This window comes from Dipodomys merriami, unplaced genomic scaffold (genome assembly GCF_024711535.1).
Source record: "Dipodomys merriami isolate MVZ:Mamm:240054 unplaced genomic scaffold, mDipMer1.0.p SCAF_7, whole genome shotgun sequence".
In the NCBI taxonomy this organism is placed as follows: domain Eukaryota; kingdom Metazoa; phylum Chordata; class Mammalia; order Rodentia; family Heteromyidae; genus Dipodomys; species Dipodomys merriami.
The window spans coordinates 46505451-46521962 of NW_027206290.1; the positions used below are offsets into that span (position 1 = coordinate 46505451).

The window sequence follows — 16512 nt, forward strand, 5'->3', positions numbered from 1 at the left end:
GGCTGGCTTTGAATCACAGTACTTCCAAATGTACTTACGTACTTAAAGATTCTAAATTCTTCAGAAAATTGGAAATACATTAAGTGCTGCTTTCATATAGTAAAACTCATTTCAACTTTTTAAAAAATATGAAGGCTGGGCTGGGAAGGTGGCTGGCCTTGCATGCATGAGGCCCTGGGTTTGATTCTCAGCACCACATAAGCAGAAAAAGCCAGAAGTGGTGCTGTGGCTCAAGTGGTAGAGTGCTAGCCTTGAACTGAAGAGCTGAGGGACAGCACCCAGGCCCAGAGTTCAAGCCCTACAATCGATCAAAAAAAAAGATATGAAGGCTGGTGTCAGTGGCTCATACCTGTAATTCTAGCTACTTAGAAGGCTGAGATCTGAGGATCACAGTTCAAACCAGCTCAGGCAGGAAAAGACTCCTATCTCCAGTTAACCAGCAAAAAATCTACAAGTGGAGCTGTGGCTCAAGTGATCGAGCACTAGTCTTGAGCAAAAATGCTCGGGGAAGGCCAGGTACCGGTAGCTCACTAGCTACTCAGGAGGCTGAGATCTGAAGATCACGGTTCAAAGCCAGGTCAGGCAGGAAACTCCGTGAGACTCTTATCTCCAATAAACCTCTAGAAAACCAGATGTGGCGCTGTGGCTCAAGTGGTAGAGCGCTCACCTTGAGCTCAAGAGTGCAAGGACAGTGCCCAAGCCCAGAGTTCAAGCCCCATGATCGACCAAAAAAAAAAAAAAAAGCTCAGGGACAGCACCCAGGTTCTGAATTCAAGCTCCCCTACTGGCACACACACAAAAATGTAAATGTAGGAGGACTGAGGTTCAGAAGAAACAGTATTCTAATCAAGAACTGAGCTAACTCTGCCAACAGTAACCACAATCTCACTGTATAGTAAAATGCAGAATTCACTCAGTTTTTTTTTTAAACTTTTATGAATGTCCTATCTTGTAAGTAATCTGGAGTGGCAAGTCAAGTTTCTATTCAACTACACAAAGTTCACTAGTCCTATCACCAAAATCCCCAATGTGTTTCTAATAAAATTTTACACGGCTATGTTCAAGGACTGAGTGAATTGTTCCAGAAATAGTGGGTGGGTTTTAGGTCAACTATTACTTCATGAACAAATGTGTAAGAGTCTGCATTTCCACCTCTGGGAAACTGAAAGAACATCAAGAAAGCAAGAATTTTAAAACTCATAAATGCCTCTGCAATAAAATTTGAAAATACGGATTCCAACATAATCTGCCCAGAGCACCAGATATGAGGCAAAAGTTGTGGGGAAAAAAAATGAAGAGAAAGGCAGGGCCGGTTGCTTCCTGCAGGAAGGGCTGTGCAGAAGCTGAGACCAGCTACTGCAGCCCCCTGAAGGCACACCCCAATAAGCCCAGGGCCAAGCAGGCTGATGCAGAATTGAGGCCAACCAGAGCCAGAGTGAGACCTTTTCTTTAAAAAAAAAAAAAAAAGTGTAGCTATGTTTTCCAGGCTGGCTTTGAACTCCAGAACACTAGTGATACTCCTGTCTTGGCCTTTTTAATAGCTGGGACTGTAGGCACATGATACTCTGCTTCGAGGTTTAATTTCTCTAAACATGTATTATTTTCATAATCTGCCAAAGCAATCAAGGTATTGTATTTCCATCTTGGGAGAAGAGTCCACAGATATTCGTGTATTCTATAAAGCCACAGTGGGCAGGTGAGTTAAGTATGTGGATGCCATCCTGATGTGACACCTGCCCACAGAGATGTGTGATACTTTGAAGATGTTGACGTCAGTCTTTTTATTGTTGGAGATGAGTACAAGATAGCATGTGAAGAGTCCACAGAAGGTTTTGGTCTTTATAAGATAAACCAATACTATTGGAGGCCAGCAGGCAGGAAAAGGACCTGCATGAAAGACAAGACAAGACAACTTCGGTTGTCTTGGTTACAGGGTTTCCTTCTAACTTGGTGCTATAATAAAAAAAAAAATCATGTAAAATGAACAATGGTTTAGGTGGAATGTATGATCTAGCTGAGATCCTCTTAGAACAAATGAGGAATTTAGAGTTTGGGCAAAAGGTAAATACAAGTTAGAAATGAAGGACTCATCTGTAATCTGAGAACTTGATGGTTAGAGACCCACTAAGTGCCCCATCAAGGAGACAAAGTTTGGAGGTCTTCCTCTTCCCCAACGTGCAGCGCTCATTAAATATGAAAAATAATACAACCAAGTTTGAAAATGACTGGGTACAAATGCTACTGTTGAAAAATTGCTTGAAAATACTTTGTAAAGCGGAACTTAAATCTAGAATACATTTACCCAGGAACAATGTAACTTTGTTGTATCATACAATGACATCCAAAAATATTTTTAAGCATGTCACTAAAGAGTGGAGGATGCTTCCCCCCAAAATTGGGAACAAGAAAAAAAATGGGAACTTCTATTCATGTTATACTGGAGATCCAATGAGAAAGACAGACAGAGGAAGGAGGGGACATGCAGTTTGGGAAGAAAGAAAACTCGGTATAACATGATCTTGTAAAAAATTCTAAGGAGGCTGGGCATGTGGCTTAGTGCTAGAGTGATTGCTTCATATGCATGAAGCCTTGGGTTCCATTCCTCAGTACCACATAAACAAAAAAAGCCAGAAGTGGTGCTGTGGCTCAAGTGGTAGAATGCTAGTCTTGAGCAAAAGAAGCTCAGGGACAGTGTCCAGGCCCTGAGTTCAAGCCCCAAGACTGACAAAAAAAAAAAAAAAGAAAAAAAAATCTAAGGAATCTACACAGAAATATTTATTAGAGCTAACAAATGAGCTCAAGTGGCAGCACCCAATATTAACATACAAAAATCAACTGCACTTTTTCTATTTAGTAGCAGTTAAGTAGTTAGTCCAAAAATGAAAAAAAAAATGCCATTGCCATAATGTTGGAGAGTAGGAATAAGCTTAAGAAGTATAAAATTTGGGGCTGGGAAGGTGGCTCAGTGGTAGAGCGCTTGCCTTGCATGCATGAGGCCCTGGGTTCCATTCCTCAGCACCACATAAGAAAAAAGAAAAAAGCCGGAAGTGGCGCTGTGGCGCAAGTGGTAGAGCGCTAGCCTTGAGCTGAAGAGCTGAGGGACAGTGCCCAGGCCCAGAGTTCAGGCCCCACAACCGGACCCAAAAAAAAAAAAAAAAAGAAGTATAAAATTTGCTGCTGGTACTAGAGCTTGAATTCAGGTCCTTGTGCTCTTATTTGGCTTTTTTTTTTTTTTTTGGTCAGTCATGGGGCTTGAACTCCGCTTGGGCGCTGTCTCTGCGCTCTTCAGCTCAAGGTGAGCACTCTACCGCTTGAGCCACAGCACCACGTCTGGTTTTCTAGAGGTTTATTGGAGATAAGAGTATCACAGAGTTTCCTGTCTGGGCTGGCTTTGAACTGCAATCCTCAGATCTCGGCTTCCTGAGTAGCTAGGATTACAGGCGTGAGCCACCCGCACCCTACTAGTTTATTTGGCTTTTTCTTCAAAGCCTGGCCTTCTACCAATGAGCCACATCTCCATTTCTGGCATTTTGCTGCTTAGAGGTAAGAATTCAGACTTTTCTTTCTAGGCTGGTTTAAAACCTCCATCCTCAGATCTCAGTAGCTCAGCAGCCTCTCAGTAGCTGAGATTATAGGTGTGAGCCACCAATACTTGGCTAACATTTGCATATTAAAAGCTAGAAAACATGAGACTAAGTTAAGGGCTACCTAAACAAATGTAATTACAGTCTATGCTTATTGACTTGAAGGCAGTAGTTAAGATGATTGTATTTTTACATTCCACACAATCCTTGTCATAATTCCAGCTGGCTTTTTGCAGAAATTGACAAACAGATGCTAGAATTCACATGGAAGTGAATGGAACCTAGAACATTTGGAAAGGAAGAACTACGTTACCACAGCGAAGGCAAAAAGAAGACTGTTACGGTAGAAGGGCAGATGCATAGATGAAGCAGGATCAAGAGCTCAGAAATAAATCCTCACATTTATGGACTGATATTATTTTTTACAAATGAGCCAGGATAGTTCAGTGTTTTTGCAACAGCTGATCTCTCAACAGCTGCCTAGCCTCATGTGGCAAAGAACACAGCTGGACTGCTGCTATACCCCATTCACAAAAATTAACCCAAAACTGGTCACAGATTTTAACACAAGAGCCATCAGATTCTTAGCAGAAAATGTGATTGTAGATGTTTTTTCCTTGTTAGTATTGGGTTATGGAAATTTTTAGAAAAGTAGGAGAGAAGAGAGAGAAGCTGGCGATGTATAGTGACTGCTGAGTGGTGATAGGGTTTGCGGCTTTAAGGGGTGAAGGAGTTTGATTAAAAAGTGTGAAGCTGGGAAGGTGGCTCAGTGTTAGAGCACTTGCCTTGCAGGATTGAGGCCCTGGGTTTGATTCCTCAGCACCACATAAGAAAAAAGCCGAAGTGGCGCTGTGGCTCAAGTGGTAGAGTGCTAGCCTTGAGCTGAAGAGCTGAGGGACAGCGCCCAGGCCCAGAGTTCAGGCCCCATGACTGAACCCCCCTCCAAAAAAAAAAAATGGGAAGCTGAAGCTGGGCACCAGTGGCTCACGCCTGTAATCCTAGCTACTCCGGAGGTTTAGATCTGAGGATCGAGTTCTAAAGCCAGCTGGGCAGGAAAATTTGTGAGACTCTTCTCGCTAAAAGCTGAAAGTGGAGCTGTGGCTCAAGTGGTAGAGCACTAGCCTTGAGCAAAAAACCTCAGAAAAGCCACGTGCCAGTAGCTCACATCTATAATCCTAACTACTCAGGAGGTGTGAGAGCTGATGATCAAGTTCAAAGCCAGCCTGGGCAGAAAAGTCCATGAGATTCTTATCTCCAATTAACCACCAGAAAATCAGAAGTGGTGCTGTGGCTCTTAAGTGGTAGAGCACTAGCTTTGAACTAAAGAGCTCAGGGATAGCACCCAGGCCCTGAGTTCAAGCCTCATGACTAGCTGGTGTGTGCACGCACACACAATCAATACACATGTATTTTTATAGCAAAGAAAATAACGTGTTAGGAAAGAGAGGACTAAGCATTTTTAAGAGCCAGAATGGGAAGATGGACGCAAATGTGTAATAAAGTTGAGATAACATTGCCGGGTCCTGAGTCCTGAGTCAGGCAGTGGCTGCCTTTCAGCTCCTGTGGGCTAACTGCTCCACATAGATGGGGTGGGGAGTGGGAGGGAGGGCATGGACCTTAAGGCCAGAGGTTACAGAAGCTCACTGCTACCCACTTGGGGAAGAAGACTAAAAAACTGCTGGCTGATAGATGTTCACCTCGTTAAGCTAGAGGATAAACACAAACTCCCAACTACAAACCAGTCCCCAAGCCCATGGCCCAACAGTGAGGTTAATGTTAACCTAGGGCAGTGCTGGAGGGCCAAACCTCCACCGCAGTCCTGGCTCTGGACAGTCACTGGAAGAAGTCTTCAGCTGGGTTCCCAGGAAGTTTGGCCTGAGATGTGTTACACCACCCGTGACTGCAGGGCTGCGGTCTGGGAACAGGAGGATGAGCGAGGCGGTGAGGAAGTATGTGTTCTGTTGGGGCTTTCTGGAGAATGAGGTAGAATGCAAGTCACAAGGCACTGGCTCACACTCTTTGGGAACCTGAGTCCTAAGACTTCAGTTGGCAAGCTAGAGAGCCAGGAGAGCAGATGGTAACAGTCCAGTCTCTCTCTGAAGGCCCAAGAATCAGGAAGGCCTCTGATGCACTTTAAGAAGTCAACAGGCTTGAGACCCGGGGACAAAGGAGTGTTTCAATCTGAGACCACTGTGCCAGCTCAAGGCAGCCAGGCAGGCATTCCCTCTTAGTATTTTTTTTTCTGGTCCTGGGACCTCAATTCAGGGCCTGGGCGCTGTCCCTGAGCTCTTTTGCTCAAGGCTAGCACTGTGCCACTTGGAGCCACCGCTCCACTTCCAGTTTTCTGGTGGTTAATTGGAGATAAGAGTCTCCTGGACATGCCTGCCTAGGCTGGCTTTGAACCATGATTCTCAGATCTCAGCCTGCTGAATAGCTAGGATTGCAGGTATGAATCACCAGTGCCTGGCTCTTAGTATATATTCTATTCTGGCTTCCAACTCATTGGATGAGGCCCAGTCATACTAGGGATTTCTTGATTCCAATGTTAGTGCCTTCCAGAAACAACACCCTCACAGACACATCCAGAATTATGTTTGACCAAGTGTCTGGGCATCCTGTGGTTTAACCATGTTGCCACATAAAATTAACCTTCACAACACCCATGCTGGAATCTAGCCTCAGCCTGACCTGCCTGAATTGTGCAACTCAGTTGCACGAGTCTGGCATTTGTATCCCTGTTAAGCACTGGTTAAGCCCTGAGTACTTCTCCCAAGGAATGGAATCATCTTTACTCACAGGAACTAGAGGAGGAGTGGTCTTGCATAAAGGCTTTTACTATCAAATTCAGGGGGCAATCTTGGTAAGCAAAGGGGATGAGATGGAGAGATAGTAGTGTCTTATCAACAAACCTAATAGAAAATCTCCTATGCAAAAGTGAACGCAAAGTCCAAGATTCACATAACCGAAGGGGAAAAAACCCACTAAAGCAATAAATAAAATCAACCATCCACACAAATGGTCAGTTGAGGCAAAAATCAATAGAACAGCGTGGAAAGCAGTTTTAAGGATGTTGACCTACCTTGAGCAGAATAATACCCACTGAGAAAGAATAAAAGGTTATTAAACACTTGTTGACACCGGCAAGGGGGATCACACCCAAAGATGTGAGGTGAGACATGTGTTAACGGCACACTTCCTTCTAGAACAAACTTCTGTCTAGACCAGTTTTGAGACCTCAGTTCCTTCAAAGACAGAAACTTGGGTGGCATTGTATCCTGTGTCTTTCTTCAGTAGCATCTGGCTGTGTGACTGGGGGAAGAGCGACTCTGCTCTTCGTCAGGACGCATGTCAGCACCTCCTGAGAGCCGCTTCATCTTGTCTCCACCTCGCCATCTATCCATGAACTCCCACAACCTGGGTTCCTTCAGCTCCTCTGCCACGCCCCTTGGGACGTGGGAAACATGGGGTCACTGAAGGCCTTTTGTACTAGCTGCTGCTCTAAGCCAGTGGAAAACTTCCCTGTTCACTCCATGTCTGGCCGGTGAGAAAGCTTCAAGGCTGCGTTGGTCCACAAGCAGAGATAATCCACACCACGCCCCTCTGTGCCTGCCTTGGGTGGGCCGCAGAGCCTTCTTCCCTACAAGCTTGACCTGGGAACAGTGGCTTACAGCTCCCCAAACCCAAGTGGAGGTTCTATTTTGGCTCACTAGTACCAGGGTTTGGCCATGGGAAGTAGTGACCTCCAACCCCATTTCCTTCTGTCTTGTCTCCCTCTCTTTTCTCCCTGGCAGCCTCCTGCCTCTCAGAGCCCCTTGAAAGGAGCTAGACTTTGAGAAGAAAGGAAAACGTGTCATTTGAGGAACACTGAAGATACACAAGCCATGTGGAAGATGGTAGAAGGTTTTTTAAACAAACTATCAGGTTGGTCGCTAGTGGCTTGCATCTGTAATTTTAGCTACTCAGGAGGCTGAGATATGGGGATTGAAGCCCAGCCTGGGCAGTAAAGTCAGTGAGAGTCTTCTCTCCAATTAACTACAAGAAAACTGGAAGTAAAGCTGTGGCTCCAAGTGGTAGAGTGCTTGCCTTGAGCTGAAGAACTCAGGAACTGCTCCCAGGCCCAGAGTTCAAGCCCCATGACCAATACACACACACACACACCAAAAAAACAGTATTAGATGGGTATTGGTGGCTCGTGTCTATAATCCTAGTATGTAGGAGGCTGAGGCCTGAGGATGGTGATTTGAGGCCAGTTCAGGGAGAAAAGTCCTCAAGACACTATCTTCAGAAGTTAACATGCCAGAACTGGAGGTGTGGCTGTAGTGGTAAAGCACCCTCTATGAGCAAGCAAAAAATTTAAAAAGCAGGTCTGTCCTGCTGGGTTTGGTGCACATCTGTAATCCTAGCCCTGGATGGGAGAATTTCTTAATTATCTTGTGTAGCTCAGTCTCAGTTTGAGGCCAGGGTGATGTACATACTATTTTAAAAGGCTAAAACAAAAGCCCAAAGACCCCGGGTAGTGTAATGTTGGGTGCTATGGCAGTATGTATGGTCCCCCACCCAATGGCTTCAACGTTTCTGTCACAGTACAGATCCCTAGGGCCCGATAGGGGTGAGGGCTCGTGAAACTGGTCCACATTTGAGTAAAGCTTCTGCAGAAGGATGTGTGGGATGGTGAGGCCCCATAAGCTGAACCCATTCAGTGGAAGCAGAGGCAGACCGGCCAGCCCAGGGGAAACCACCAGAAAGCCCTCGAGGGGGCTCAGAAATCTTGGGCCAGTTTTCAAGAAACCTTCAACATCTTAAGAGAAGGAGGTCGTGGGGAGTGGTTCATGAGGCAAAGCTCTTACCTAGCAATTACAAGACCCTGATTTCAAATCCCAGTACAGCCAAAGGACCATAGCAACAACAACTCCCCCCCCCTCAAAAAAACAAAACAGAGACAGAGTGCCCACGGGCCTGAGCAGCCACCCATGTCGGCACTCCTGAAAGAAGGCTGGGCATAGCCCAGGCTGTGTGAGAATGAGGTCAGCCAGGCTCACACCTATAATCCCAGCTACTGAGGAAGCTGAGATCTGAGGACCTGGGCAGACCAATCCAAGAGCCTTATCTCAATTAACCAGCAAAAAGCTGGAAGTGGAGGTGTGGCTCAAGTGGCGGAGCATCAGCCTTCAGTGAAAAGTCCAGTGAGAATGCAAGGCTCTGAGTTCAGGTTCCAGTAGCAGTTTAGATCTCTCTCTCTCTCTCTCTCTCTCTCTCTCTCTCTCTCTCTCTCTCTCTCTCTCTCTCTCTCTCTCTCACACACACACACACACACACACACACACACACACACACACAAAAAAAAAAAACATTCACTCATCCATCCAAGAAGCATGGATGACTGGGAACTACTACCAGCTGGCCGTGCCCTACTCAGTACCATGAATACAAGCGCAATAATCCTGGGGTACTTGTCACGAAGGCTCCCTGTCAGTGGAAGGCCAGAGGGGGCTGGGTGCCACAGGAAGTGTGGAAACCTGAGTGAGAATTCAGAGTTTTAAAAAGCCCAGGGCCCTCAGACTGGAGGACGGGTCAGTTTCCTCTCTGTCTTGCCTACTTCCTCTTCTGCACAGGGCCCATGGACTGCTCTGCCAACGTGATGCTTGCCCACAGTCTGACACAGTGCCCGGATATTTATGCGGCCTTTCCTGATTAAAGCATGGGAATCGCTGCTCTGCTTCCCGTGGCCATCATTAATGACTCCTTAGTGAGCACCAGGTTCCTGGCCTTGGGGGGGACATTCCAGGACCCCCAATGCAGTCCTGGAAGTGAAGATAGCACTGGACCTATGTATTCTCCTTTCTTCTTTCTCTACCTATGATAAAGGTGTTTTGTTTTGTGTTGTCTTTGTTGGTGCTAGTACTGGGGCTTGAACCCAGGGCCTCATGCTCTCACTTGGCTTTGTCTGCTCCAGGCTAGTGCTCTACAGTTGAGCCACATCTCCACTTTCAGCTTTTAGCTGATTAATTGAATAGAAGAGACTCACAGAGCTTTCTGCCTGGACCTGTGATCCTTAGACCTCAGCCTTGTGAGTAGTCAGGATTCTAGGTGTGAGCTACCAGCACCAGCTAAAGTCTGACTTATAAATTAGGCAAGGGAAGAAATTAATAACGGATAAAAAGGAACAATCGTAACAATAACTAATGTAAGTTATGTGAAGGTGTCACTCCTTGAATATGCCCATTATTAATTGGATTTGAGGGCTGTAGTGGAGATGGAAAGCAAAGCGATGGATGAGGAGGTTCAACTGTATATACTCTGAGGATGCTACTCAGTGTTGCCTTGAACAGGCTGCGGTTAGGCTGACAGGAGAAGAAAGCTAGGGGATGGAGAACAAGTGGCACCTAACAGGAAAGGGCCTAGGAAAACCAGAAGACTCGGGGCTGGAAGGTGGCTCAGTGGTAGAGCGCTTGCCTTGCAAGCCTTGAGGCCCTGGGTTCGATTCCTCAGCACCACATAAGCAGAAAAAGCTGGAAGTGGTGCTGTGGTTCAAGTGGTAGAGCACTAGCCTTGAGCTGAAGAGCTGAGGGACAGCGCCCAGGCCCAGAGTTCAGGCACCATGACTGCCTCCCCCCCCGCCCAAAAAAAAGAAAACCAGAAGACTCCTTTTGGAAGGAATGTTTGTCCCCATCCAACTGTTGCTTAGCTGACTCAGCGTTAAGAGGAGGAAACATTGTTCTGTAAGTGGGAGATGAAAGGCCCCCACCTCCATCCCTCACCCCCCCCCCCAGGACCCACAGTAACATCATCAAAATGAACAAATGACCTCATCAGTTCGGTTTTCAGGAGGGGAAATCAGTTCTTGTGTTGCAGGCTCCTATACCAGGTAGTCCATGGGACTCCCAACAGGAATTTTGTAATGAAACTTGTTAAAAAATCATTTATTAAAGCTGGGCAGCCAGGCATCCGTGGCTCACGCCTGTAATCCTAGCTACTCAGGAGGCTGAGATCTGAGGATCGTGGTTTGAAACCAACCTGGGAAGGAAAGTCCATGAGACTCTAATTTCCAATTAACCACCAGAAAACCAGAAGTGGCCCTGTGGCTCCAAGTGGTAGAGCGCTAGACTTGAGCAAAAAAGCTCAGGGACAACTTCAAGCCCTATGACCCCGCCCCCAATTTTTTTAAAAGGTGGGGCATTGGTGGCTCATGCCTGTAATCCTAGCTACTCAGGAGGCTGAGATCTGAGGATCACGGTGTCAAGTCAGCTTAGGAAGACACATGTGAGACACTTCTTTCCAATTAACCAGCAAAAAAGCCAGAATTGGAGGTGTGGCTCAGGTGGTAGAACACCAAGCAATACCAAGGCTGTTGAGTTCAAGCCCCAATATTAGCACCAAAAAAAAAAAAATTTTCCAGGCTCAATGGATTGTACCTGTATCACAGCTACTCAGGAGACAGAAATCAGGAAGATCTCAGTTCAGGGCTAGCCTAGGCAAAAAGTTAAGTGATACCCAATAGTAACAAATTGTTTGTTTTTGTTTTTTTTTGGGGGGGTCTGGTCGTGGGGCCTGAACTCTGGGCCTGGGCGCTGTCCCTCAGCTCTTCAGCTCAAGGCTAGCGCTCTACCACTTGAGCCACAGTGCCACTTTTAGCTTTTTCTGCTTATTTGGTGCTGAGGAATCGAACCCAGGGCCTCAGGAATGCAAGGCAAGCGCTCTACCACTGAGCCATCTTCCCAGCCCAATCGTAACAAATTGGTTGAAGTACAGCATGTCTGTCATTTTAGTTACATGGGAGCCAAGGTAGGAGGAACATGGCCTGAAGGGAAAACGTAAGACCTGATCCAGAAAAATAAAGCAAAAAGAGCCCGGGGAATCGTTCATGTAGCAGAGCACATTCCTAATAAGCACAAAATTCTGCATCCAAAGCCCCATACCACTAGAAAGAAATTGTTTCAAAAAATGAAGTCCTGAGCCAGGTGCCGGTGACTCACGCCTGTAATCTTAGTTACTCAGGAGGCTGAGATCTGAGGATTGCAGGTCAGAGCCAGCCCAGGCAGAAAAGTCTGTGAGACTCTTATCTCCAATGAACCATCAGAAAACTGGAAGTGGTGCTGTGTGGCTCAAGTGGTAGAATGCTAACCTTGAGCTGAAGAGCTGAGGGACAGCACCCAGGCCGAGTTCAAGCTCCATGACCAAAAAAAAAAAAAAAAAAAAAAAGTCATTGGGACTAAGAGAGTAATAGAGGAGGTGAATTTGATCCAAGTACATTATATGCATGTATGGAAAACAGCACATGAAAGCCTTTTGTACAGTTATATACACTAGAAATAAGTAAGAATTTTGTCAGAGGCCAGTGACTCATGTCTGTAACCTTAGTGATTCAGGAGGCTAAGTTCTGAGGGTCATGACTCATGACTCAAATCCAGGCCAGGCCAGAAAGTCCGAATTCACCACTCAAAGAAGCACCAGTCTTGAGCAAAAAAGCTAAGGGATAGTACCCAAGACCTGAGTTCAAGCCTCAGGGTCAGCACACAAACAAAACAACCAAGTGCCCTGTGGGCAAGGAAAGGAGATGCCACTGGAGAGACTCTTCCAGTTAAGAACCAGGGAACAGAAGCCTTCTGGAAGGGAAGAATTTGGAATGTTGAAGTTGAACAGATGAAGAGCTCTGCAGGCCAGTCCTTGAGCCCAGAGTCCCTCCGGTAGGCCTGTGTGCCCACTGCAGTCCCAGCTCATTGTCAGAGCCCCCTTTTTCCTTTCTGTGTAGGCCCCTGTCTGTGTTCTGGTTCACACAAGACATATCCTTCACGTGTGTGTGAGAGAGAGAGGGAGAGGGAGAGTACATGTTCACATGCGTGTGGGTGGTGTGTGTATGTTGAACTCAGGGCCTTGAGCTCTTGCTTAGCATTTTCCCTCGATGTTTCTACCATTTGAGCCACTCCTCCACTTATGACTTTTTGCTGGTTAACTGGAGACAGTAGTCTTTCAGATTTGTCTGTCCTACCTAGCTTTGTGTGTGTGTGTGTGTGTGTGTGTGTGTGTGTGTGTGTGTGTGTGTGTGTGTGTGTGTGTGTGTGTTGTGGAGTTTGAACTCTGGGCCTGGGCACTGTCCCTGAGCTCTTTAGCTCAAGGCTAATGCTTTACCACTTGAGCCACTTCTAGTCCTGCCTGGGCTGGCTTTGAACCACCACAATCCTTAGATCTCAGCCTCCTGAGTAGCTAGGATTACAGGTGTGAGCCACTGACACCCCGATTACATCATTTAATTTGAAAAGCCTATGAAGTGAGGACCATAAAGAGGATGCTTGCTGAGGGAAAAGTGAATCACCTGGGTTTGTGTTCTTAGAGCCTGTTCTGTTCAGCCTTAGGAGACAACACTGCTGGTTTGGGAGTCTCAGGACATGAACTTCCTCCCCCATGGGAAAGCCCCTGGGGGGGGGGGGCAACGGTCTGATGAGAAACCAGTCCAGATTTTCACTGGGTTATTTACAGCCAGAAAGCCACCAGACATCCAACTCTATATAGCAAGATTCAGGCAGGGACAGCCCAGTTAAATGGGGACAGGAAATGGGTCCACACGTTAGTCACCTGCTCCCATCCATCTTTTGGACATTGACCTGACTTGCCTGTCCTCATATGCACTCAGCCCACATTGAGCAATTCTACCATAGACCAGACAGATCCTTCTCATGACTAAAAAGTGACTTCAGAAATTGACTCCTTTTTCATAAAAGGGAGAGAAAATACCACACAAGATCATTTCCTATTTGTGTCATCTGACAAAAGTCACATCACTTATTTGGAAACATTTGAAAAAACAAAAAATAACCCAGTCTTAGACAAAAGCTCAACAATCTCATTCTGAATAAGCTGGATTTACTGAGAAACAAAGATACATTGAAAAGACAAATAGAGAAAGTTACTAAACAACCTCATGTAGAGAAGGGAAAAGGGCAGAAGCAGAAAGGATCTGCCCCTGCACCTATTCATCATTCTTAGCACTTTCTTCAAACGTCACATATATCCATGTGTAAGGACTCATACCTGTATATAATCTTAGCTACTGGGAAGGCTGAGATCTGGGGATTGAGGTTCAAGCCCAGCCCAGACAGAAATATCTAAGAGATTTCATCTCCAAAATGACCAGCAAAAAGCCTGGCTCAAAGAGACAAAATGATGGATATTTTCTCTCATATGAAGAAGCTAGATCTAAAATATTGGGATATAATAAACAATACAGGTCTCTAGGCCTTCACACACAGTGAAATCAAAAGAAGTTATTCTTAGGAGAGGAACACAAGGCACAATGCCTATGTGATTTTTTTTTTTTGGGGGGGGGTTCTGTCGTGGGGCCTGAACTCTGGGCCTGGGCGCTGTCCCTCAGCTCTTCAGCTCAAGGCTAGCGCTCTACCACTTGAACCACAGCGCCACTTCTGGCTTTTTTTTTTTTTCTTTTTTCTTATGTGGTGCTGAGGAATGGAACCCAGGGCCTCATGCATGCAAGGCAAACGCTCTACCACTGAGCCACCTTCCCAGCCCCGCCTATGTGATTTTTATCATAAAAAAGAATATCTGTCAAATGAACTCCAGAAAATGGAAGTGAGGCTTTTTCTATTTTGCTGTTATTTTCTTTTCATGCATGATTTGTTTGTCTATATGTCTTTGGAGTAAAAGGGGAGGCACAGAATGGAGGGACAAAGGGTGAATAAATGCAGTATTGGTACTCACTGGACCCTATGTGGCAAATAAACTACACAACTTGTGGGTGAGGATGGGAGGGAAAAACTGGGAGAAAGCAAGGGAAGGGGTGATATTGTCCAAAAGGAAATGTACTCTTTGCCTACTTACGTAACTATAGCCCCTCTGTTTTTAGCATTTTCAAATAAAAATAATTTTTAAAAATTCAAAAAAAGCCAGGCTGGGGGTGTGGCTCAAGTGGTAGAGCATCAAGCAAGCAAACAAGTCAAGGAAGCATGAGACCCTAAGTTTAAGCCCTGATATCATCATCAGAAAAAAAAAATCCCCATGATCACAGAAAGAATTGAATAGGGCATCCATGTCAGCATTATTCATAATAGTACAAAGGGGAGCTATTTCAAAGGCATAGTATACAGCAATAAACAGGAACCAGTTTCTGGACATGCCACCATATGAGTGAGCTTCAAGAGTGTATGTGATGCTCAATGAAAGAAGTCAGACAAGGAATCTGATACTTTGTTGTCCCAGTTATCTAAAATTTCTAAAAAGGCCAACCTAGTGTACTTGAAGATGGCAGCAGTTGCTGAGAGGTTGCCCCAGGCCTCAGTTGCCTGGCATGCAAGCACCATCTCGCAGGGCATTTCTGCCTCTGCAGCCCTTAGGCTTCTAGAAGAACATGTTTGACATACCTACTGTGGTCTGGCTCTACTCAAGCAAAATTCACCGTTAGCACTAGTTCCTTATCTTCTGCTCCTGCTGTCACTCAGCAGATACCTTACTTTAAAGGCACAGCTGTTGTCCACAGAGTGCAAAGAGCTTAGTCTTGCTGACTTTCAGGGGAAATACTGGGTGCTTTTCTTCTGTCCTTTGGATTTCACCTTTGTGTGTCCTACAGACATTGTTGCTTCTGGTGACAAAGCCAATGAGTTTCATGAAGTAACCTGTGAGGTCCTCACAGTTTTGGTGGACTCCCACTTTAGCCATCTTGCCTGGATCAATACACCAAGGAGGAATGGAGGCTTGGGCCAGATGAATATTACACTCTTGTTGGATTTAACCAATTTCCCCAGACCATGGCGGGCTGTTGGAAGGCCCTGGCCTTGCACGCAGAGGTCTCTTCACAGTTGACCCCAATGGTGTCATCAAGCATATGAGTGTCAGTGACCTACCTACCAATGGGCCGGAGCATGGAAGAGATGTTCCCATCTGTGGAAACCCATGGAGAAGTCTGCCCTGCAAACTGGACACCCCATTCCCCTACAATCAAGCCAGTCTCAAAGAATACTTGGAGAAGGCCCCTCAGGAGATGATCTTTGTGTACCTGAGGTCTCACTACCTTAGCAGGTGCCCTTTTGGCATTTCAAAGATTATTTATAGAAGAAAAAACCCAATTGTGCTTGTATTTATAGATGTTACTCTTTTTTTTAAACAAAGAAAACCCTCTTGTTTCCATTTCCTGGAGAGATATTACTCTTAATGTTTTCTTTTTTCTTTTCTTTTTCTTTTTTGTAAAGCTGAATAAGACTTTGTCCGGTGATTAGTTGCTAAGAAGTCTGTCCTTGGCAATGTCTTTTTTTTTTTTTTTTGTCTTGGGGCTTGAACTCTGGACCTGGACACTGTCCCTGAGCTCCTTTTGCTCAACGCTAGCACTCTACCACTTGAGCCACAGCACCACTTCTAATTTTCTGGTGGTTAATTGGAGATAAGAGTCTCACACACTTTCCTGCCCCGGCTGGCTCTGAACCATGATCCTCAGATCTCAGCCTCCTGAGTAGCTAGGATTACAGGCAAGAGCCACTGGTGCCTGGCTGTGCCTGGCTTCTTGGCAATGTCTTTATTGATCATGTCTTCAATGGGTAAAGGAAACACTCTTTTTCCTTAGTTTTAGTCCTTGAACCTTAGCTGCACCAAAGTTATACAAGCACAGAATAGTTCCGTCTAAGGGTCCTGATTTTTCTTCCTGAAGTTCTTTGTATTAAACTGAATTTCCTCTAAGGCAACATAGCTTTACGTTATTAGGCTCTGTTGTCTAAGCTAACACTCAAAATGGATGTCTATGTGCTGGAAATAAATGTGAATCGAGACTAAAACACGGTGGCAATGTGACTTCCGTGAATGATCACGCATGATCCTGCCCAGGTTTATAGTGTACAGTCACTTTACTTATTTTATTCATTTGCTGATTTCATTCAGTGGGTATTTTCAGATAATAATTAGATGTAATTATAAAGGATTATTTTAAATACAG

The 16512-nt window shown here is 45.5% G+C and overlaps 1 pseudogene; it reads left to right on the forward strand.

The window, feature by feature from the left end:
• The first annotated feature begins 14834 nt into the window (after positions 1-14834).
• On the forward strand, positions 14835-15574 carry LOC138817106 (thioredoxin-dependent peroxide reductase, mitochondrial pseudogene; annotated as a pseudogene).
• The last annotated feature ends 938 nt before the right edge of the window (positions 15575-16512 follow it).